This window comes from Phodopus roborovskii, unplaced genomic scaffold, assembly GCF_943737965.1.
Source record: "Phodopus roborovskii unplaced genomic scaffold, PHOROB, whole genome shotgun sequence".
NCBI classification, from domain to species: Eukaryota; Metazoa; Chordata; class Mammalia; order Rodentia; family Cricetidae; genus Phodopus; species Phodopus roborovskii.
The window spans coordinates 28402142-28428270 of record NW_026126410.1 but is presented as its reverse complement, the minus strand read 5'-3'; positions in this window follow the sequence as shown (position 1 = coordinate 28428270).

Here is a 26129-nt window from a genome sequence, read left to right as displayed (position 1 = left end):
TGAGAAGAGGCACGTTCTGCAGACCCAAATTTGCAGGATCTCCATAACTCAGGGAAAAAATGGGAAATCCAAGAGGAGCCCTAGTGAAGGCCCACCATCAGAAGTATAGGTTTCAGTCTAAGGGACCTCTGACAGTGGAACCACGATGTATCCCTGGTGCACAAAAGGACGTTGGGAGCACATTCCCCATGAAGGATACTCCCTTAACCTAAAGGCAGGAGGGAGGGCCTAGTCCCTACTCCAAATGACATGATAGATTTTGTTGACTTCTCCTGGAAGGCACCACCCTCCCTGTGGAATGTGGGGTGGGAATGGGATGTGAGGGTGATCAGGGGGGGAATGGGAGGGAGGGAGAGGGTACTAAGATCGATATATAAAATAAGATAAATAAATAAATAAATAAATAAATATGAACAGAAGCCAGAGGCTGTAAACCCGAACAAAGACCCTTTACAAATGAACATGTGCAAGTAAATATATATGAACAAAAGGATTTACTGAGTGATTCACTGTACCAGACTACAGCATCAATCTTTTTGTAAAATCTTTTTTTTTTTTCCTCTGTTCTTTTTTTTTCTCTTAAATTTTATTTATTTCTTTGGAGGGTTATTGGGGTTGCAAGGGCAATTATGAAGGGAAGGGGAAATTAATTAATAGAGATGTATGATGTAAAAGCCACAAAGAATAAATAAAAAAAAGAAGTTAAAAAGAAAGAATGTTACTATGTGGCCGAGATTTACTTCAAATTTACAATTTTCCTTCAATATACTGGTAATGGCTGAAATCACAAATCATGACATAATTTCCTTATATAATTCTCTACAGAGGGGCATAGTACAAATAATCTTAATAATATTAGCATCTGTTCTTGTGATATAACTTATTAAGAAATGAAAAACTGATAACTAATTGGATTCTGCTGATTTCAATCCTGATGAGTGAAAACATTTTTTTTCTCAGCTATTTATATTACCATCTTATAAAATTCTAAAATTATTTGTAAGTAGCTATGATCATTGCTAAAGCTGAATATACTACCTTATTTGTTTATACAATAGTTGGTTTATTTATTGAAATAGAGTTTTTTTCTCATACAATATATTCCATCCAGTTTCCCCTCCCTCTATTCCTCCAAAACAGCTACCAACTCCTTTTTTCCCATAATCCACTATTCTTCTCTATCATCTTCAGAAAATAGCAGAAAATTACATTTCAAGAAATGTAAAAATACATCACTAATTACAGAAAATTACATTCATATTCACATTTTTTCTAATTATTTTTATTGTAGCAACCATAAATATAAATAAACTCCAAATATCTATCTAGTGTCACATCACTTATATGCTAATAAATGTTATAAAGGGCTGGTTCTAAAATCACCAAATACATCCTTTTCAATAGGGTCACCAGCTTATGCATCCAGATGTTACAGTTTGTATGAACACATCAAGTAATACCAATGTCAGTTAATAATGTAGGACACAGATTAGACAGATGTTTGAGAAGAAGACTTGTATTTTAAATTAATATATATGTTAGATCATTTATGATAGTCCAGCTTCCATCCTGTATCAAGGAGTAAGGTAAAAAAATTAGTGAAATACCTGTCTCCTGATGACAGAGATAAAGATCACGATGGTGATGGCTACTCATAGACAGATGGTAGGTGGAGGAGAAAAATGACAAGGAAAAAAACTAGTGATTATTTTGACTATGCTTAGAAACTCAGGAAGTTAAAACTGTAAAAATGTGCCAATAGTCCCCAATTTATTTCCATTTAATGCTATATTTGAACATTTAGTGAACTAATTCATATAATCACTGTAATAAAACAATATAGATATTATATTGAGATCTAAGTCCCCACACAAAAGACTTGGATGTAAGGAAGAGATTTAGTTGAAAATTTGTTTCCTAAATTCTTTTTGGGAACAGTTGATCCTGTTGTTCTTCTCAAAATATTTCTCAAAATATTACAGAAAGTTGTTTTTAAAAAAATTAAAAAAAAAGAAAGTTGTTTTTATGAATACTGACATTTCAACTGATGATTAATACCCAATTGTGAAACACTTTTTTCTGTTATTCTTTCTTGACTCACATGTATAAGAAAGTATGTGCTTACTTTTTTGAATGAAAATTTGCGGAAGTAATTCTATTACTGTGACGTGAGCCACAAAATTGAAAATTGAAATTAAATCCCTTTTGCACTTGATACTTAGAATAGTAAAAGTTGCATTTATTTTTTAGTTTAAAAGAAATAGAAGTTAACACATGCCCTTAATCTACTCTGATTTCTCCACAATGTAAGTCAATTTTTTTTGAAGGCAATTTCTGTGTGAGCTGATCCCACAATATTATATAAACACTCATGTTTCAGAATTTGTACTGTCATGTTTTTCCAAGAAGAAAAAATGCTAGAGAGAGAGCAGATATAATAATTTGCAAGTGTCAAAAGTATACAGATGAGGAACTGAACATGTTTTTTATTGCTAAATAAAAGTTCTACATGGAGCCAGGCATTGGTGGCACACACCTTTAATCCCAGCACTGTGGAGGCAGATGTAGGCAGATCTCTGTGAGTTCAATGCCAGTCTGGTCTACCCAGTTCCAGAACAGGCTCCAAAACAATACAGACAAACCCTGTCTTGAAAAAAACAAAATAAATAAATGAAAAATAAATAAAAAATAACCCCAATAACTAATGCTAAAAAACAAGGATTGTAGTAGACAACATTGAGTAGGAGTTAGAAAAAAATGAATGACATTTTTAGAAATAAAAGACAGAACAACAGATTTGGCATATGAAGTAAGTACAAACATTCAGGAAGAGGCTTAGCTTGCTTGTTATATATCTAGTTATGTCTTATAAGTTATGTTTTATAAGTAAGTTATTGAGTGTAAGGGAGGTGTATTGATATGATTAAATGATTGACAAACATTTAGAAAACAATTGATCAAACAATATCAATAAAATATAGGTGCAGATTATAGAATTATTAATATCTTAAACTGGTAAGCATATTTTAGACTATGATAAGGAGGAAAGTGTGATGATGAAATATTACAGGGATGATAATACCACCTCTCTACAGACAATAATTGTTTTCTTAGCAAATCTCTCATTCAAAAGATTGAAGGCTGTAAGAAAAAATGAAAGGGTATGGCTATCTTCATATATGTCCTAAAGAAGACTGGCTATTAGAAGTTTTTAGAGACACATAGTTTTTGATATTTATTCAATTGCTAACAACACTCCAAATGACTTATGAGCTGTTTAAGAAAGAAAAATCATGTACAATTCAAAAGCTATTTATCAGTGTTGTATAGTATCTATTTGATTTAGTGAAGGCTTCAGATCTTAGGTTAATTCACTAATGGTTGCCTTTTATCCTAAGTGAAAATATATACATTTATGAACAGATTGCATTGGATCTTAGGCTTAATCACAAAACAATCACTGCATTCCTAAACAATTATAAATAAAGTTTTAATTTGAATAAATATTGTTATAATTTACTGATTTTTGTTTTCATTTTTTGTTTGTTAGAACTACTTCTCAAAGTATTGATTATGTCCAGTATAATGAAATTTTCCAAAATTTTTCATCATTATTCATGATCAATGCAATGGAGAAGAAATATAGTATGTGAAAATAAAATAATGTATAGTATCCTATTTCAAAATTTCTGTACATGTATTATACTAAAAGTTTTGAATAATCAAGTTGTTATGTTCTTATATGAATCCACATGTCTAAATATGCAAAGATTTGTAACTAAAACCAATACTAATATCAGCTAATTATCTTTGAAACATAATATACAATATGAAATTATATGTAGTAATAAAGAAGTGTGGATTTATACACTAGGCTACATGAATCATAAAGGATGATGATGCTAAAATTTTCTTTTTTTCTTAAAGTAAAGCAATCTTATTTTACATACCATTTCCAAATCCCTCACCCATTCCTAAGGGAAGGAGTGTCTGTTACATCATTTGGGAGAGGACCTAGGCTCTCCCCAGTGTATATAGGCTAAAAGAGTGTCCTTCCACAGGGAATGAGCTCCCAAAGCCCAGTTGTGCACTAGGGATAAATACTAGTCCCACTGCCAGAGGCCCAGATGCCCCAACTGACAACCACATTCAGGGCATATGATTTAGTCTTATGCTGTTTCCCCAGCTGTCAGATTGGGGTGTGTGAACTCCCACTTGCTCAGGTCAGCTGTTTCTGTGCATTTCCCCAGCATGGCCTTGACCCCTTTGCTCATCACTCCTCCCTCTCTGCAACTGGATTCTAGGAGTTCAGCTCAGTGCTTAGCTGTAGATCTCTGCTTCTGCTACTAGATGAAGGCTCTAGGATGGCATTTAAGGTAGTCATCAGTCTCACTATAGGCAAAGGACATTGAAGGTATTCTCTCCAGTATTGCTTTAATTGGGGTGATATTTTTGACCTAGAGCCAGGCCTCCATTTATGGCATCAATCTATAACATACTATATTTCTTCTGATTTTTTAATTGGGCTTATTAAAAGATATTTTTCAGCTCTGAGTGTAATATTAGAGAGTTAGTTTCCCAGATATGGAAGTAATTACTCTGATTAAGATAAGTATTTTCTCACAGGTTAATTTGGGTTTCTTTTACTCCTGTTAAAAATAAGAATCTAAATTACATATCAGACCAGTAATAGGTACATTATTTATTAAAAATATTTTTAGATTTAAAAAGGTGAAAATAACCACTAATCTGTTTTCACATAACATTATCTACTATCAAAATAAGTTTACTATGATATTTGTGTTAGTATATTATGTTCCTTTATATCGGTGATTATGTTATGAATTTATAAAGAACATGAATGGAATAAGATATACTGATATGTTGACTCATAAACATTCTCAACAAACAATTTAATAGATTCTGTTGAAAGGGCCCAAAAGTCAATGATTCTTTGTTCAAATTAGAGCACTAGAAATGTTTTTGTCTTAGTTCTTAACAGTACACAAACATGTTTAATTATTCTCTTGACAAGTACTTTGTAAAGTAAAATGAAATGATAACTACTATCTACACAACAAAGGAAATTAAATACCTGTAAAATAAAAAAAAATGTATTAAAGCTGCTGAAAGTAGTGTATCACAAGCCTCAGCCAAAAAAAGTAGAATATTTATATGTAAAACATTAGTGTGTCAAAGAAACTAATTACAAACAGAAAGAGCTGAATAAAAAGGCAAGCTTTTGAAAAAATATGAAAATCCAAAGGAAAATGGAAGCAGAAAAATAAACAAAGAATATAGAGGATGAGAAATAGTCAAGAAAGACTTTAAAAATACAATATTACCAAGTGCTGAGGAATAAAAGTAAGGGATGATGAAAATTACTGATGTCAATAGAACATGTCGCATAAGCTGGGGTTTTAGAACAAAATTAATTATTAAGATTTCATTATTAATATTATGTTGCTGTGATAAAATTCCATGACCTAGACATTTGGAGATACTTTTTATATTGAGTTATATTTCCTGCAGAAATATAGCTCGTCATGTTGAAGAATGCATGATATTCAGGAAGCAGGATGAGCACATCACTTATGTGCCCACCTGCGCAGCCAGAGTACCAAGCTTGGCGGAGGGTGTCAGGATTGAAACACTTAACAGACCACCACAATAAGTTAAGAAGAAGCTGCTGCCACCACCACTGTTTATTACAGAGAGTAATGGACTTAGCCATGGGATGAGCTAAGCATAGGAGGAAGTCATGTACTACCCACACCTGGTGGTCAAGGCACACCTGCACTGTGCGCCAGAAAGTTTTGGAAACAACCTTGTTTGCTCAACTTTGTTTGCACGGAAGTTCTTTATCCAGCTGGGGAGAAGAGAGCTGTAAGGGATAAGTACTTAAATTTCCCAACACTTCTATACCTTCACAGCTGTGAAAGACAGCAGGAAATGGAGCCAGAACATAAAAGTTCAAAGCCCATCTACTTTGATGGAGAGCTCCTCCATCTAAGTATCAATGCCAAAATGCATTATTTGTTCTTCTGGAAATGGCAAAACAAACAGAGCCAAGTGTTCAAATTCAGGGATCTCTGGAGGTGGGCTATTTGTATTTCAAATCAGCAGATCATATATTGTAGTATTTATTAGCAGATATTTAGAGATTTTTACATGCGTGCATATATAATTGCATACACTATTTATATGTTGATGTTGTAAATTCGAATTTGAGGACATACATCGATCAAAGGATAGTGTGAACAATGTTATAAATTCACACAATGTGTATCAGCAGTATAAAACCATCAATTTTTTCTGTTCTTTTTTTTCCCCTGAAATAATATAGTATTCATATGGTAGGTAGTAGGGAGCCGTCCCTGCATCCTCCATTACAAGATGGCACCTGCATCCAGCTGGCATTGAGAATAAACAAGTCAGTACGCAGGTGCAGGGTGATTTTCCCTCCCTTGGCCTCTGCCTCTCCCATGGCGTCATATGGGCCAATGGGCTGCAGCCAATCAGGAGGTGATACATCCCAGGTGAAGGTTGTAAACCTATATAAGGGTTGGATTTTGGATGTTTGGGGTCTCCGCTCTGTAAGCTTATGCTCTCCCTCTCAAGATGCATTAAAGTTTTACTGCAGAAGGATCCTGAGTGTGCCGCATCGTTCTTGCTGGTGAGACGGTAGCGTGGGACAGTAGGTGCAGTTGTTCCAGGAATATATTTGGTAAACTAACAGAATTAAAGTTATTTTAACAGTTTATTTCCTATTTACATGGTAGTAATATACACTTGTTTGCTTTCCTTTCTCACTGACTATGCTTATATTTTTTGAATAATTCAAATGGCAATGTGACTTATAACAACAATTATAACAACAACAACATTGTAATGTGATGATTGGGACTAGATACCCCATAGTCGTTAAATCTTTGTGCTATAAGTAGTTTGAATTTCCTAATAAATTCCATTAGAAAAAGTGTAAAAAGAAAAAAAAGTTCCATTGAATAGATGTGTTACACATGATATGTGTATAAGGAACAATATTCAGCATGCAGTAAAGGAATTATACAATGCACAATTAAGGCAATTGATCAATATTATATTCTCCTCTAAGATCCATTATCTCACAATCCTCCGTGTTAGGATAGATTTACAATTCCAGAGGAGAATTCCTTCACTTTTAGTGGATATATATCCATTAGAAGGCTTTTGGTTTTGTCCCCATTTTCCTATCACTCCTTCCTCTCTGCATCTTTATTCCAGTTCAGCTCAGTGTTTACCTGTGGGGGTGTCTACTTCTGTTTCCATCATCTCCTAGATGAGGTCTCTATAATGGTGGATAAGTTAGTCATCAATCTCATTATCTTTGCACTGTTGCTCAGAATGTTAGTTGGGATCATCCTTGTAGGAATCTGGACATTCCTCTAGCATCAGTTTTCTCTTCAAACCTATAATGGTTCCCTATTTTATGGTATCTCTCTCTCTCTCTCTCTCTCTCTCTCTCTCTCTCTCTCTCTCTCTCTCTCTCTCTCACTCACCCCCCCAATATGCTCAGGACATCTTATTCCTTTCCCCTTCTGTGAGGGACCTTGTATGAGTTTCTTAGGTTCCTTCTTGTATCACAGTTCCTCTGGAGGTGTAAATTATAGGCTGGTAATCCTTTGCTCTATGTCTAAAATCCAGATATGAGTGAGTACATACTATGTTCCTCTTTTTTGTGACTGGGTTCCCTCACTCAGGATGGTTACTTCAAGTTCCATCCATTTCCCTGGAATTTCATGATTCCATTTTTTTCCCAGTTGAGTAGTATTCCATTGTGTAAATGTGCCACACCTTCTAGGCTACACAAACCCTCAGAGACAGGTGATCTAAACAAGGGGGATCTCATGGACCCCATATACTGAGACCTGGGAAACCAGCACTGCACCAACTCAGACCCTCTGAATGTGGGTCTCAATTTGAAGGCCTGGGCAGTCTAAGGGACCTCTGGCAGTGGAACCAGGTTGTATCCCTGGAGCACAAAAGGAATTTGGAAGAACATTCCATCTGGAGGGATAGTCCCTTAGCCTAGAGGCAGGAGGGAGGGCCTAGTGCCTACTGCAAATGACTTGACAGATTTTGTTGATTCCTCCTGGAAGGCATTACCCTCCTTGTGGGAGTGGCAAGGTGGTGCAGGAATGTGATGGGAGGGTGATTGGGAGGAAGGGAGGCAGGGAGAGGGAACTGTAGTCAATAGGTAAAATAAGACAAAAATATTAAAATAAAGCTATTGGTTTTTGTTAATATATAAGTGCATTACTGCATTTTTATCATAGTTGCTATGGTGGTCTTAATGTATAAAGGCATTGGGTTGGTCTTATATTGACTTTCTCTTCTCTATTAGCAGCTTTCAATAAAAGGTAAAGGAATTTCAATTCTACCTTGATATTGTCTTACATACATTTGCATGCTAAGGTCAATATTAAATAACAAAAGACAATGAAAATTCAGATATTTAAAGAAATATTTATGAGAAAAAATATTTCAGCCTACTTTAACTTTGCAGAATAATTTATTTTGCATGTTTCTAAAACATTCATTATTATGATAATTTTAAACCAAATTAAATTTGAAAATTTAAAAATGGCAATTGGCCTCTTATAAATATTAAAATAAGAACACTCTAACACCCTTTGGAAAAAAGTACTCTTCTTTCTGATAGCAATGTTTGACAGTTCAAAGTGGGTTTTTTTTTTTTTTTTTTCTCTTCACAAAGTACAAATTTTGCTGGCTTTCCCCCCTATTTCAGTATCTTAAAATCACCTTGACAAATGATTGCCCATTTGAAGCATTTCAGAAAGAACAGCAGAGCAATTTTATCAAGAACTAAACAGTTTCAAATGGGTAGAGATTCAGACTCGAGACAGCCAAATGACCATTAAAACAAGGATGGGCAGTAGTGGAATACAAACTAATTTGCCAAATAGGTGTTTTGACACATTTTATTATAGAAGCAGTCATATAAACTCTACATTTTCTTCTCAGTGTGAGTAGAGTTATTCTTGAATAGAATTTCAAGTTACTTAGAAAAAAAACAAACAAACAAAAAACTAAAACAAAATTATGTCAGTGAGGACACAAGAAGGGTAGGAAAGTACTTAGCATTTGGACTCTATCATTTAGGTCCTTTCACAACCCTAAGCAGTTCACAACATTCAAGCCAACAAAGTAGAAGGGAATTCAATAATGTTTACATTCTGGAGTGTATGGAGTATCAGGCGATAATGTAGAAGAAACATTTAGATTCCTGAAACTGCATTTGTAAAAATATTTTACAAGACTGTGTAGGCTTTATTATCTGCTGAGTTAAGGATAACAACGTTATGCATTAAGATTTCATTCCACAGCAATTTAATGTAGTTCATTTTGTATGAGGACATATGTATGCATACAACATGAGCTTGATTAAATATTTAGGTTAATTTGGCATAGCTCTTTGGCATACACATAGACATACACACACACACATATATATTTGTGTGTGTATATATGCATTTGTGTGTGTGTGTGTGTGTGTGTGTGTGTGTGTGTGTATATATATATATATATTCAGAGATTTGTAGCTTAACATTTCATTTTGTGAAGAAATAACATAACCATAACAAATGCTTGGTATTACAAATTACATCAATATCTGGAATGGGACTTCTAGAGATTATTAATAAGTCTTTAAAAGATAATTATTAAATAATTCTTTAAATTTCATTTGTCAAGTATCAGGCAGTTTCCATTATTCTTCTAGTATTAGAACATAGTAGCACATTAGGAAAAAATAGAAAAGTAAACATAAATCTATGCATACTACCAATCTTTCATTTTTATTAGATATTTAGCTTTAGTGGTATAAATGCAAGAATCTGTATAATACATAGATGAATGAGAAAAGTCATGTAGCTAAAATGGTCTTCTACACTAACACTATTTTTGTAGAAAAACAATATGGGAAGTTTCTGCAACTGCACTCATAGAATCCTTTCCAATTATATGGTTGTCCTTCTTCAGATTCATGAGTGCCACCTGATGATTTTCTAGTTATAATTTTCAGACTTCGTGGTATTTTTTCCCTTAGAGCAATGCAAATGTTTTGTTAGATATAAGGCTTCTCATTTCTGATTTCAGGAAGTCAACATAACCCATCTGCTGCTTTCACTTTCCCAGCTGTATGCAGCTATGCCAAATTGCTCTAAGTTGAGGTTTATTCTTTCTTTCTATGCTATCTTCCACCCAGTGTACTTACATTTTCCTTGGGCAATTCACCATAGACACAGGTGCAGATGGTATGTGGAGAAGAGCAATGCATTTAGAATCGTGTACTCTGCAGCTTGTAGTAGTTTTGACAGAAGTTTGAGTTACCATTCTCAGAATTCAACTTGGTTAAACAGAGTGGATTCTAGAGTATCAAATTGGACTTAGCCTCCAAAGGATGACTGACTTCTACATATAAAATGTATTTATTTATTTTCCTGAAATAGACCACTTTGTTAATTAATTGAAAACAATTCACAATCTCATATATTATAAATGTGCTGTGATTTCATAATTGGATAGCTACGTAGATGATAAATGGTAGAAGATAGATTCAAGATAGATAAATGGATAGATTGAATAATAATTTATAGGTTGTATTTAAGTTACTGGCTATTGTTATTAAAATACTATTCAATTATCACTTCAAGTGAAGACTAATCTGGTATGGTAATTATTAGACTTATTTAATATTAAGCTAAAACAATATTAATCTTCATAAAAATACTGTAAGTCACATTATATCCACAGAAAAAATGTGAAATACAAACATTGGTTAGGTGTTATTCATGTGATACTTGCCGACTATAAAGATGGCATCTGGCCACCACTGGTTTGTTAATTTATATATTTATATTGAATTAATTAAAATAATGTAATGCATATTATATGTATACCTAAGCCATTTCAGCTATTCCTATATCATGTGTGAATTACTGGCTTATAAGTATTTCCACTGCAGTCTTTGTTATCTTTTTATATGTGTAAAGAACAGCATCATGAAGTACATAAAGCATTACACTTTAGTGCAGTGTTTCTCAACCTTCCCCATGATGGGACCCTTTAATACAGTTTTTCATGTTGTGGTGACCCCCCCAAAACATATAATTATGTCACTGCTTTTGATAACTGTAATATTGATACTATTATGAATGTAATATAAGTATCTCTTTTTCAATCTCTCTCTCTCTCTTTCTCTCTCTCTCTCTCTTTTTTTTTTTTTTTTTTTTTTTTTTTTTTTTGGTTTTTTGAGACAGGGTTTCTCTGTATTGCTATTGAGTCTGTCCTGGAACTAGCTCTGTAGACCAGGCTGGACTCAAACTCACAGAGATCCATCTGCCTCTGCCTTTGCAGAATATATGATATGAACCAAAAGGGTTCATAAACATAAGTAGAACCACAGCTTTAGTGAAAGATTATGGAAGTAAGAATAAATCATTTTGCAAAGTTATCTCAATTGAATATAGGCACTGTATAGAGTAACAGTAAATAAAACATGGATAAATGTGCTTTAGAATATGCTTATTAGCTACATATATTAAGTGATACTCAAACCATAGAACTTAGACATTCCTTTGATACTTTCAACAAAGGAATGTGGAAATGTTATTATGTGTCAGTGTTTTTATTTATTTTTTTTTCATTATGATTAAAGGTCATTTGCAGTGAAAAGACTCTAGTTACAAAGTTGTGCATTCTATTCTTGAAATGACAGAAGACATACATCATGAATCAATGTCAGTAGAGATAACGTTATATTTGCATCCTGGCAACAAAAGCTTCTTGATAAAAGTAAAGAAGACACAAATTTATCTATAAAGATGTGAAATGTATCCTAGGATTTTGCTTTGCTTCTGATTTCCCACTTTCTCAAATGTCCTATATGCACATTAAAAAGAATGGACATGAGAAAGCATAGCTCTATGTGAAAGTTAAAATTAAAGACAAACTGTTCCTTTTGTTACCAACTTCCTAAAATTCCATTAGAACATGATGGAATTATTAAATATAGTCAATATATACATACACACACATACACACACACACACACACACACACACACACACACACACATATATATATATATATATATATCCATTAACAAAAATAAGCTCATCACGTACACTTCATTTCTGGTTAAAAGCAGAGATTTACCATGAATTTAACAGATACAATAAAATTAAAATATGATATTCAAATAAATAATTTGTTTTACTTTAAAGAGCCTACATAATTTAGTCTTCACTTTCTTCCCCAAAAAGTACTACAATAAGATTAAAGATAGTATAAAGTATTCAAAGCATAAAGCATCTTTTTTAATTATATGTCTGTGTCATGGTTGGCCTAATACATACTAAGTACTCTGAGTGTTCTCAAATTCAAAGATATCTGCCTGTTTCTGCCTCCCTGTTTCTGGGAATATACATACGCATGTTGTAATTTTCTTGGCTCCTCTTTTATAATTTATTTAATATTATTTTTACATTAAATTAATCAGTGATGCATAAACACTGACACTTTTTTTAAAAGAAAATTGGAACTATCTATAAAGGAAGTACAAAAATACAATTGTAATTTATTACAGTGTAGAGTAGAAGAAATATGATTTTAATATTTAAAGATTTTGAATATATTTTTATTTAAATTTGAAACAAGCTTGTTTTACATGTCAATCCCAGTTCCTTTACCCTCCTGTCCTTCCTTGTTCCCCCCAACAACTTCCATCCAATCTGCTTTCTGCTTTCTGCTCTCCAAGGAGGATGAGTCCTTCCTTCCATGGGGGATTTTTTAAGTCTGTCATATAATTTGAAGCAGGCCCTAGTCCCTCCTCCATGTTTCTAGACTGAGAGAGTATAGTATCCCTCTATGTGGAATGGGCTCTCAAAGTCTGTTCCTATACTAGGGATAAATACTAATATACTACCAGAGGCCCCATAGACAGCCCAGACTTCCCAAGTAACACCACATTCAGGGAATCTGGGTCATTCCTATAATGGTTTCCTACCTATCAGACTGGGGTCCATGAACTCCAAGTAGTTCAGATCAGTAGTTTCTGTGGGTTTTTTCCAGCCTGGTCTTGACCTCTTTTCTTATCACTCCTACCTGTCTGCAACTGTATTCCAAGAGTTAAGCTCAGGTTTAGCTGTGGATGTCTGCTTATGTTGCCAGCAGCTACTAAGTCAAGGTTCTAGGATGGCTTGTAAGTTAGTTTATCCATCTCATTATCAGGAAAGGGCAATTAAGGTAGCCTCTCCACTATTGTTTAGATTGTTAGTCGGTGTCATCCTTGTAGATCTCTGTACATTTCCCTAGTGCCAGATTTCTCTTAACCTATAATGGCTCCCTCTAGGCTGTCTATTTTATAATAGTCACATAATATATTTCCAGTAGAATGGTTTCTTTTCCTTTAAATTTAATCATATTCTAAGATTTTTGTTTATTTTTTGCCTCAAATTAATTCTAAAATCATTTAGTCTAGTATGATATCCATTAAAGATACCATAACTACTAATTTTGGTGAAACATAAGCAATAATTTTAGATTTCTTTATGCAATCTAATATCCATACTAAACTTGGAGGATAAATTTTGTGTGTTGGAAAGAAATGCAAAAGTATATGTGACTCTTTTTGTATTTCTGTAGGGAAAATGAGTTTATCTTTCCCATGTTAGAGATAACTGTCTTCATAATAATTTGTTAGTAATAGAATAAGAGGTTTCCATTGACAGTGTCAACTTTCTAATGTGCTTTTGTTATTTTCAAAAGTTTCATATTCTAGTTGGTCTGTGATGTCTTCTTAGTGACTGGTACATTTTGTGCTATTGTTTGTTTTGTTTTTATTTGATTTTTTTAACCCACACACCTGGCTGTTTCAAAGGGTTGGAAATGTAGCATCATATTGCATCTTGGAACAATCTCTAACAAACATAGATTTGAAGCATTGCTATGGTTAACATGACCTTATAGGACGAGAACAAGCAACTGAGGACATTTTTTTTTTCCTTAATCAACAGGACATGAGAATGGTCTCTGTGTGGACTTGTACTATAATTGATGACTATGAAAGAGCTCACCCCACCTTTACTGAAAAAAAAAATGTAGTGAAACAATATGTACCTCTGAAGGTACAAAGACCATCAAACTTGTTCCAGCTGTGTTTGGATGGGGTTTCTTTCCTTATTTACTGGACTACTGTCATGATAGCTTACCATCTTTCCTCTCAGTGAATAAATATGTAGGTGAAAGGCTCCTTCCCCTGATGGTTGTGACAAATCACTTCACTGTTATAAAGCTTTTTACCCCAACATACTTATATATAGAACCCATGACTTGCGCCCCCCTACATATTTTGTTTATTCCATGAAAAACTTTCAAATTCAGTGTTTAGATAAAAGCATTCTTAGTTATATTCAGTTTATTAAAATAAATAGTTAATATTTTAATGCATTGTATGTGTTGTTCCTTTGTTAATGTTTCTTTGTTACGGTTATGAGTTATAGGTTATAGGATAAAATTGGAGAAAGGTGGAGAAGAGGAAAGGATGCTGTCCCTTGTGGGAATCCCAAGATAAGGGACAACCAACTAGGAGAGCCTAGCAAATTCCACAACAGGTGAGGGTGACCGAGGTGGAGGAAATAACACACCAGCCAAACAGTTCTTAAATGAGAAGTTTATTTAGAAGGGGGAATGAGGGAGAGGGAATAGAGACATAGAGACACCGAGAACAGAAGGGAAGAGTGGTGAGAGGTTGAGAGTGAAAGAGCATGCATGCAAGAGAGAGGAGACAGAAAGAGAGAGAGAGCGCAAAAACAGATTGTAAGTGGGTGCAGGTTTGTCTTTTAAACTGTCCTTTGCACCTGTGTGCAACTATGAAACCATGAAACTCTGGGCTGAACTGAGTGCATTTTGCCAGGTGACAGGGGCAGGCTAGCATAATGCCTGAATCCTTACAGTATGATTTTTTTTTATTCCTTACTCTCACATTATAATGCTCTCAAATGTATGCAAGATTTTATATGTGCTTTATATATGCTTTTACTTACTTTTTTTTTTTTTTTTTTTTTTTTTTTTTTTTTGCACAGAATGACTCCTGAAACATAGCACTGAGTAGTGGAGAGAAATGTTAATAGTATTTCAAGAACAATTTTTTTCAATTCATGAATTTAAATTGTAAATTTAAGCTTAGTAGGGCATTGGACAGGATAACATCAAAATTAGGATTTGGTTGCATCAACCTAATATTTAATGGTAGCTATACCTAGGTATTGTCTCTATTGTCTATTTGAAAAAGGTAATGGTCTATTTGAAAAACATGTTTCCCTGCAAAATATATATGTAGGTACAGGTCCTTCTGCTGCTTATTATTTCTTCAACAAGTAAATTCAGTATAGTATCAAACTTATTGGAAAGAATCCTAGATTTCTCTGCCTATAATCTGAATAATTGGACCTTGAGCTTATTATGTATACAAATTACTATGAAAATATTGGTAAACAAATAAGCCTTTAGATTTCTTTTTACTGTTGGGATTTTTAAATAGGAAATTAAAGGAAAAACTATTTCTTGGTAGTTGAAAACTAAAAGCAATGAGGTTTACCAAAATACAAATAGGAAAAGGGAACAGAGGAAAGTGCTTTCTGTGCTCCAGATAACACAGTTTGGTACAAGACAAAACATGGGTTGAACAGCATTGGTATCCTGCCTAGGACTAATTTGAGTTGGACATCATTCTTTTCTAGCCTAGACCTAATTTAGAATTCAGAGCATTTCAACTTTTTTTAGCATTTGTAAATTTTAGCTATAACAATATTTTATTATTATATTTTCCTGTACAATAATGCCCATTTAGAAAAATTGGAGGGAAAAGAAAGCATTTTTGCATTTTCCCAAATATTGGAGGTGTCATAAAAGTTTTATCTATTAATAGCTGTTATTAACGTGTAAATAGATATAGAGTAGTATGACTCCTTTCTATTCTATTCTGAATATAATAACCTATCTCTCACTCTACTTGTAACTTTGTCACTGAAGCATAACCTTAGTTTATGAATGATAACAATCTTGAAATTGACTTGATTTTCTTAATCATATTTCAGGTTTAGAGTCTTAAGAATGAGGTGGTGGCTGTTAATAGTTAACAATTTTAGTATAATTTTAAAGCTATTAGATCATGCATATTTTTGCCTTTTGTTAAGTTCTAATATAATTATTTGTAAAGAGTTCGGTTTTTCCGCCTGCCGCCTGGTCTTGTCCTGCTGCCACGCTGGCCCCAAATAACACACAGAGACTCTGTATTTGATATTATACTGTTGGCCAGTTACTACTTTCTTATCGGCTAGCTCTGTCTTAAGTATTAACCCATTTGTGTTAATCTATGTATTTCCACGTGATCTTACCCAGAGCCGGCTGCCGCATACTGCTCTCTCCAGACTCTCCACCTTGGCTCCTCCTTCCTACTTCCTATTTCCTCCTTGTCTCCTAGTCCCTCCTATCTTCCTTTCCTATTGGCCAACAGTGCTTTATTATTAACCAGTATGAGAAACATACAGAATGACATCTCCCATCGTTTAAGTATTAGTTCCTGCTTTACTCAGGGAAGTTTTAATCAGTCTTTTTAGCTAAGTTCCCGAGTATTACAGATTGTCTTCACTCACATTTCCTGTACCTATGAGATTAGTCAGATATAGATGCTTAATCTTCAATCACTTCATAGACATGCAGAACATGACATTTAAATGTTTTATATTAGTACTCCATTCACATGAGACACTGTTGCTCCTGACAGCACCGTACACTTTCCCGAAAATATGTTGGACACTGTTGTTGCTCCTGCTGGAGTTCAATCTCGCCTCAGCTAATGGCCTGTTGGGCAAAGAATTGCCCCCACCTTGACCACTGATTTGGACATGCAGTCCTATGTGTTTGCAGGGGACAAATATAGAAGACTGCTTGACCTTGCCAAGTCAGGGTAAGACAGCCATTCTACCTCCCTGTTGTTGTTGTGGTCTGTCAAGTTCTCTTGGCCTTAGCCAAATCTGGGTGTACCAACGTGGCTGTGAGACCTAGGGTGACTGTTCAGGTGGCTTGCTGCTTCTGTCCTTGCTGCACCGTTTGGAAGTTGTCCATTCGCATTTCCTGTCTACTCTAGTATTGTTAATTTCCTTCTCAGGTCTGGATGAGGTTGAAGATTAAACTATCACAACTATTATTCTCTCGTCCTGGTTAGATATATTAGGTACTAGACTTACGTTTTCCAGCTTAGGACAACTCTATTGTAAACTCCATTATGCCCTCACCCTAGGACTAGATATGTAGGTCATTTTGTTCTCAATTTTCCTTTTCTTAGAGCACACTTGTTATTCACTGTTTTGTATATAGTTTTGTATTAAGCCTAAATCTTTTCTTTAGACTAAAAAGGGAATTGTAGTGAGATAGTTCTGTGGCACTGACCATGCCCATTGAGGGGTGGAGCCATGGGCAGAAGTGACCTGTGGAAGGAGGTCAGAGGGGGCGAGGAAAGGCGCTCTCTGGCGTGACTCGGACAGGAGAGGATCGGGTTGAATTTCCTGGTGTTCATCCGTCTAGGTTGTAAGTTATTTCTCCCTGAATAAACATCTATTCAGCCTATTTGTTTATCCTGATCCTTATTTACCACGATAATTATTGTCTTTACTATTCCTTTACTGAACAAAATTTGTTTTCCTTAATTCCATTTCAGTACAATGCAACTCACAGTATATTGAAATACAATTGCCCAGGAACTGCCAAATGATTATCAAGCTTCATCAAAACAAAAGCAAATCTTGTCTTTGTAACCTTTTTTGAAAATACTTAGATATGTTCACCTATATTATATAATTTAGCAACAAAGAAATATTTACAATAGAGCATCAGCTAACCAGTATGCTTATATTTGAGAACAACAATACAATTACATACTATATGTAAAACTGCTTACATTTATGCAACAAAATCATGGAATGAATAAAGCTATAGAAATTTAGGCAATAAAAACTTCATATGTTGAGTGCCTAAAAACACCAGGACACTGTTGCTTTTATTACAAATATATCTGTTTAAGATTATAAGGTGTTTTAAATGTTGTGTTCAATAACTAAAGTAAAATATAAAATGAATAGTTCAGAAATATAACTTAAAATATAAATGCAAAAAACGAGTATCCACAAGTTTTAATTTTAAAAAGGTGAACTGTGTAAAGTTAGAACAATTATGATAATGACCATTTCGAACTACCCTCATATTAAATAATCCCAAGCCTCTAGAAAAAATTAAAAAAGAGGAAGAAATAAGATGAAAACTTCATTTCAAGCACTTTTAACTGCAGGCAGGAAAGTAAGGGAAAAAGACATATAGGCTTGAGATGACGGCAAAGCGTGAATTCAAAGAGCTAAGTGTGCTTTGAAGTGAATAGCTGCCTTGAGGTATTTTATAATCATTGGATAGTGCATCTTAAGTTTTAATTATTTGCCTATATTGAAGATCAAAACAAAACATAGGCCGAATATTAATCCCCCATATAATAAAAATAAACTTTTGGAAAGGAATGCTGTGCATAAACACAGGATGAAGCTAAATTTTCAACATCAACAATTAAGATATATCATTTATATGCTCCTGGACTTCTGGAAAGATCATAAAATCCATGGAGATTTCACAGCAAGCTTGCCTTCTAGTTCGCTGTATTTATAGTTGGTCTCTGAAGTCCCTGTTTCTTTTTAGGTCGGAAATGATAAGATTGGTCATTTACACTTACTGTGACTTAGTAATGGTTAGACACATGTATCTGATTCATTTTTTAAGGAAGTGTCTTTAAAATAAAATCTTCAAAAACATTGCTAAAGCAACATAGATTTGCAAAGTATCAATAAGCACAAAGTCATACATGTTTAATAAATAAGATTAAACAGTAAGGATGAATATGGTTTGATTTTCATTAAAAGCAATGTACCTGAACTTACAGCAGAGAAGAGATCTCCAAAATGGGACAACTGATTTGAGACAAGAATAACTGTCTTTAAACAGATTCATGACAATAAAGATCATGTTATGTCCTGCATTAAAAAAAAAATGTAGATATGAGATATCTGAAAGAGGAGCATAAATTTCAAAAGAACAAAATCTCTCTACAATTGTGGGGAAAGGGAAGTGATTGCTTGGAGATAACACATAATTAACAAAGAAGAGAGCAGTGTAGCTAGAGCTGCAGTAGTTATCAGACAAATTGAGGATGAGTGCAGTAGATGGTAATAAATTCCACAGGAGATATTTACAACATTTTTTTCTTTTTTTGGTTTTTTGAGACAGGGTTTTTCTGAACTGTATTGGAGCATATGTGGGAGCTCACTCTGTAGAGCAGCCTGGCCTGGAACTCACAGAGATTCAACTGCCTCTGCCTCCAGAGTGCTGGGATTCAAGGCATGTGCCACCAACAACTGGCTGATATTTGCAATTTTAAATACAGAAACTCTACAAATGATCAGCAGTTTTATTGATAGAATATTTGTTGGTTAATTTGATGTAGCATAGTGAAACATATGCATAAATTTAATGAAAGCTTGAAAAATAGGTGTGAGTTGTATAAGAGAATGTGTGTAACAAGATTGATTTTCAGAGGAAAGATGAATTTCCCTTAAATATTCAGGGAAAAAGAAACATAATAAAAAGAAGATGAGGATAAGTTAGGAAAAGATAAAATAGGGTTAATGAAAATTGTATTTTTCCTAAAATTAGAGTAACAAACACACTGCAACAAAATAAAGATAAACTCATCTGAAAATATATTTATCTGCAATAAAGGGAGAAATGACTATGTAAAATATTAGTGAAGAAGAATAGAAGACACCAAAAGCACCATGTTCAAAGAAGTAAGATTAAAAGTTGGAGAGATCAGGGATAATAGGAACATACCTAAACATAATAAGAGCAATATACAGCAAACCAAAAGCCAACATCAAACTGAATGGAGAGAAGCTTAAGGCAATTCCTCTGAAATCAGGAACAAGACAAGGCTGCCTCTCTCTCCATATCTCTTCAACATTGTATTTGACGTTCTAGCTAAATCTATAAGAAAACAATAGAAGATCAAGGGGATCCAAATTGAAAAGGAAGAAGTCAAAGTGTCTTTATTTGCAGATGATATGATAGTTTACATAAGCGACCCAATAAACTCTACCAGGGAACTCCTACAGCAGATAAACACCTTAAGCAAACTAGCAGGATACACGAAAAACCCAAAATAATCAGTAGCCCTACTTTATTCAGATGAAAAAGAGGGTGAGAAAAAAATCAGAGAAACATCACCCATTACAATAGCCATAAACAACATAACGTAATTTGGGGTAATGCTTACCAAACAAGTGAAAGACCTATGTAATAAGAACTTTGTGTCTCTAAAGAAAGAAATTAAAGAAGATACCAGAAAATGGAAAGATCTCCCATGCTCTTGGATAAGTAGGATAAATATAGTAAAAAATGGCAATCTTGCCAAAAGCAATCTACAGATTCAATACAATCCCCATTATAATCCCACCTCAAATTTCACTGACCTTGAAAGGATAATAATCAACTTTATATGGGAAAAAAAAAAGACCCAAGATAGCCAAAACAACCATGTACAATAAAAGAACTTCAGGAGGCATAACCATCCGTGACTTTACTACAGAGCTATAGTTCTGAAAACAGCCTAGTATTGGCCCAAAAATAGACAGGTAGACCAATGGAGTCAAATAGAAAATCCTGGTATAAACCCACACACCTACGAACACCTGGTTTTTGACAAAACAGCTAAAAGAATACAATGGGGCAAGACAGTATCTTCATCAAATTTTGCTGGCACAATTGGACGATGGTGTGTAGAAGCCTGGAGATAGATCCATGTCTGTCACCATGCACAAAACTCAAATGGATCAAAGAATTCAACATAAATCCAGCCACACTGGACCTCTTAGTAGAGTAAGTAAGAGATACCCTTGAACAAATTGGTACAGAACACTGCTTCCTGAACATAACCCTAGGGACACAAACACTGAGAGCAACAATTAATGAATTGGACCTCTTAAAACTTAGAAGCTACTGTAAGGCAAAGGACACAGTGGACAAGACCAAACAGCAGCCCACAGACTGGGAAAAGATTTTCACCAATCTTATATTGGACAAAGGGCTGATCTCCAAAATATACAAAGAACTCAAGAAACTAGTCAACAAAACACCAAATAACCCTATTAAAAAACAGGATACAGAACTGAATAAAGAATTCTCAATAGAGGAAATCAAAAAGGCTGACAGACACTTAAGAAGGTGCTCAACACCCTTAGCTATCAGGGAACTGCAAATCAAAACAACTTTGAGATACCATCTTACTCCTGCCAGAATGGCTAAAATTAGAAACCAATGACAAATTATGCTGGAGAGGAAGTGGAGAAAGGGGAACACTCCTCCACTGCTGGTGGGAGTGCAAACTAGTACAGCCATTTTGGAGATCAGTATGGTGGTTTCTCAGGAAAATGGGAATTAGTTTATCACAGAACCCGGCAATTCCCCTCTTAGGCATGAACCCAAATGATCCACATCCATGGAACAAAGACATGTGCTCAACTATGTTCATAGCGGCATTATTTGTAATAGCAAAAACCTGGAAGCAACCTAGATGTCCCTCAAATGAAGAATGGATAAAGATGATGTGGCACATATACACAATGGAATACTCCGCTGCTGAAAAAAATAATGGAATCTTCAAATTTGCATTCAAGTGAATGGCACTTGAAGAAACCATCCTGAATGAGGTAACCCAGTCACAAAAAGAGGAACATGGTATGTAATTCCTCATATATGGATTTTAGACCTAGAGCAAAGGATCACCAGCTTATAATTCACACCACCAGAGGAACTAGGATGCAAGGTGTATTCTAATTGATTCATATAAAGTCCCTCACAGAAGGGGGAATGGACAAGTCCCCAGAACACAGGGAAGTGAGGGGGGGCAGTGAGTGGAGAGAGAAGTAGGAGAAAGGGAGGGGGAGGAGAGGAAAGCTGTGTGACTAGGAAGATTGAGTCAGGGTAGGAATAGAAGACAGGAGAGAGAGATGGGGGAGAGAGAGAAAGAAAGAGAGAGAGAAAGAGAGAGTGATAGAAACAGAGAGGCAGACCAGAGTGAGAACATTAAAGAGGGAGCCATTATTGGTTTGAAGAGAAAACGGAACCTAAAGAAAGGTCTACAGACCTACAAGACTGCTGCCAACTACCAATTTGAGCAACCATGGAAAGGCTAGCAAAATTCACTTTCTGGATAATAGGACCAACAACTAATTTATCCACCATCATGGAGCCCTCATCTAGTACCTGTTGGAAACAGAAGCAAACACCCAAACTAAACAGTGAGACAAACTAGAATCCAGATGCAGAGGGAGAGGAGAAGACCAGGTTGCAGAAACACATAGAGACAGCTGACCTGAACAAGGAGGAGCTAATGGGCCCCCAGACTGATAGCTGGGTATCCAGCTTGGGACTGACTCAGGCCCCGAATGTGGGTCTTAGCTGGAAGGACTTGGCAGTCTAAGGGACCTCAGACAGTAGAACCAGGATGTATTTCAGGTGCACAAAAGGACCTTGCGAATACATCCCCCATGGAGGGATACTGCCTTATCCTAGAGACAGGAGAGAGGTACTGGTCCCTACTTCAAATGAATTGACAGATTTAGATTATACCTCCTGAATGTCATCACCCTACATGTGGAGTAGGGGAGGGATGGAATGGGAGGGTGGTTGGGGTGACTATGAGGTGGAGAGAGGGTAAGAGGGAGGTAAGGATGGAGGGAGGGAAGAAGAGGGAACTGGAATAACATGTAAAATAAAAAATAAATAAAATTTAAAAAAAATTGAAAGATATTTTACAATCTTGGGGTGAAGAAAAGAAACACAATATGATTTAATAAAAGGCACTTATTAATTAATATTGAAAGTCTGAAAGTCTGATATAAAACTGATATCAAGAAACATTTCAAAGAGAAAAAAACCCTTAAAATGATGTTCTTTATATATATATAAATCATGGAGTCTTATTATTACCTAAAAATAATTTTAAAAACAAAGAAACAAGAAAGGGAGAAGGAAACAAAAGAAATAGAAAACAGCATTGAAATATGAGTTCATTCTCCATAATAAAATATAAATTACAACCAATAACGTGATCCAATAGAGTATTCTAAGCAATTTCTACTATGATATTGGTTCAAAATCCCAAAGTTGTGTCTGAAAGAATTCTGTGTCTGCTCATGTGGGTTTGTCCCACAGATCCTAGAGTAGAAATTCTGTGGCAATGTCAAAGACAAATGTGTAGTTATGACCAGAGACATAAGCAGGACTGGCAGATTAGGAGTTCCCAATGAAACCAGTTCTAAGTCTACTCCTCAAAAATAAAAAATTGAACATATGTTTGAGTCTGTCTTGGCCAGATGTAAAGAATGCTTGAAGGAAGCTCTGTTTCCTTAACTGATTTCTTTTTAAGTTTCTTACACATTTATACAAATGATGACAGCACCTCTCCTGCCTGGAAAGTCTAAGAAGGATGAGAATAAAACAGAGAGGCATCTGGCTGCCACACAGAAGGGCTGACTGGACTGACCATCATCCCTGTGACTTCCCCAGTTTCTGCTGGTTGTACAAGTCACTCACAGTTCATTGTTTTCTGAGGTCTACTTCAGTTGCAGTCTGTGTTCTTCTTTCAAAGCTGCCACATATCCTGCAATAGCACACTCTTCTAAACTCACTCTTCCTTTATCCATAAATGTGTTTAGCAAACTCATGAAACTGGATCACGAAGCCGATTACCCAGTTTTCTGTAACCAACAGGTTTAGGCACTCTAACACATCAGCTAGGATCAACCTAAGCATAGGAACCCACCATTGCACTAAAGGACTTGTCCCACTCCCATGTCATCTGTACTGGCCTGGCTTTGGGATTCTGACAGGATAGACCCTCAGCTGCAGCCTCTAAGAGCATCACCTTTGCCTGTTCATTACATTTCTTTTTAAAAGGGCCCTGCCCACCTCCCATTGTGGGCTCTCTTTCTCTTCTCCCTCCCTACCTCTCTCTATCTCTGTCTCTCCCTAACTCTCTCTCTCTCTGACTCTTTTTCATGATGCTACTGTCCCCAGAGTCCAGTCTGCGTTCTGCTTTCCCCCTTTTACATTCCTTTTCCCTTTAATGAAAAACCCCTCTATTTGAACTATGTCACATGACATCTTTCTCTCTCGAGCCACTTTGTTTTCTCTCTCTCTCATTTCTTTCTTTTTGAGTTACAACATCATGGAAATATAGTTTTCACCTTATATGACTTAAACTAGGCCCCCAATAATGTGCATACAATGGAAGCTGGTGACTTTTTCTGCTTTACTCTGATTCAAAAGGCTGGTGAAACTATCTATTGAGTAAGGAAAATAGGATTAACTCACAATTTTTATTTTTTCTCATTAAAAATGTAATAGTTTACCTCATCCCAAATGCCCCCACATCAAGTCTTCTCTTTCAGTACTCCCCGCTCCTTCCAGCCACCACCCTGACCCCTCATGCTCCTACCTCCACCTTCCTCTAGTGCAGTCCAGGGAAATCACCATTTACCCTTTCTAGTGAGATCATGTGTCTCTCTTTGGCCTTATTACAATGGATACTTATTTTTTTCTGTTATCATCAAATGTTCTTTTATCTATGAGTTTTACACAGTTGTAGATACAAATAAATAGTAGCAAAGAAATGTAAAATAGTCTATCAGTTATTATACACATTTGATTGTTTCAGAGTTATAAATTAAGGTACCCATATAAGTAAGGTAGCAATCTTGATGACATGTATAGACATGCACACACAGCATGCAAGGAAACATATCTGAATACCCTTGTTTACTATGGCATAATTTACAACTAAGACACAAAACCAACTCATTTCCTAATTGATATTAATGCATGTGATTTTTGATATTCATTATGAACCTGACTGGATTTGAATCACCTGAAGATTAGCCTTTGAGTATGTCTGAGAGAGTATTTCCTGAGAAAATTGACTGAAGAGAAAATAACCAAACTAAGCATGACTTGAAATGAAATATGTAGTTTTATGTACTTGTGAAACAGCCCCCAATCTTATTTTATTTCAAACATCTAAGTGTGTAGAAATGTACTCGTTTGTGGCAGTGTCCTGAAGTAACTTTGTTTGGAGCCCAGATGCTCTCTTTAACACATTGCTTTGACAAACTTTCAGAGCTTCTCCACTTTCCATCTCTTTTCCCATGTTCATGTCAGGGCAATTTTCAAACTTTCCTACAAGGAAGCTCCAAGCTATTAATTAATTTGCTAGTTGATTATATTTTCCACTGTGTTGCTTCCAGCAAATAACTCTCTGTTTTGAGCTGCAAAAACAATTTGTTTATATCCATTCACAATTTGCATTATTGGCTTCCAATATGGCTCTTAGTGATATTTTTATTCAGCTATTTCACTGAGAATTTTTCTCATAAGATGCAACAAAACATAGACTCTTTTGAAACTTCAAAGAAATAAAAATCAATATTTTATGTATCTCAGTAAATTCCACTTTTTAAAACTTCGTATAATGAGAGAATTACAGAGTGTAAAGTGTGCTGCAAAATAGGAGAACACTTACTCAAATGCTTAGGTGGGTCATCTAGGAATTTTGATCTGTTTTTTACTGATCATATTTCTCTGTATTGAAAATACTTCAGCATTTTATTTTTTCAAGTTTGTAGGAATATTCAATTTTAATATTTTCTCACTAGTAAATTTGTTAAGATATGTGTTACAATAAAGCATATCTGTACATTGTAACTGTTTTGTCCATGGACTGATTTAAAAGAGTGATTGAAATGAATAGAATTATTTTGCTTATAAATTGTATATTGAGAATTCATTTAAAAAATTAGAATTATGACGTCATTGCCACAGTCTTCTGTGCAAGCCTTGTATAAGACTCTGCCTGTGAACAATCAGTCACAAATAGGAGAGACTATCTTCCTAAACCTCTCTTGTGCCCT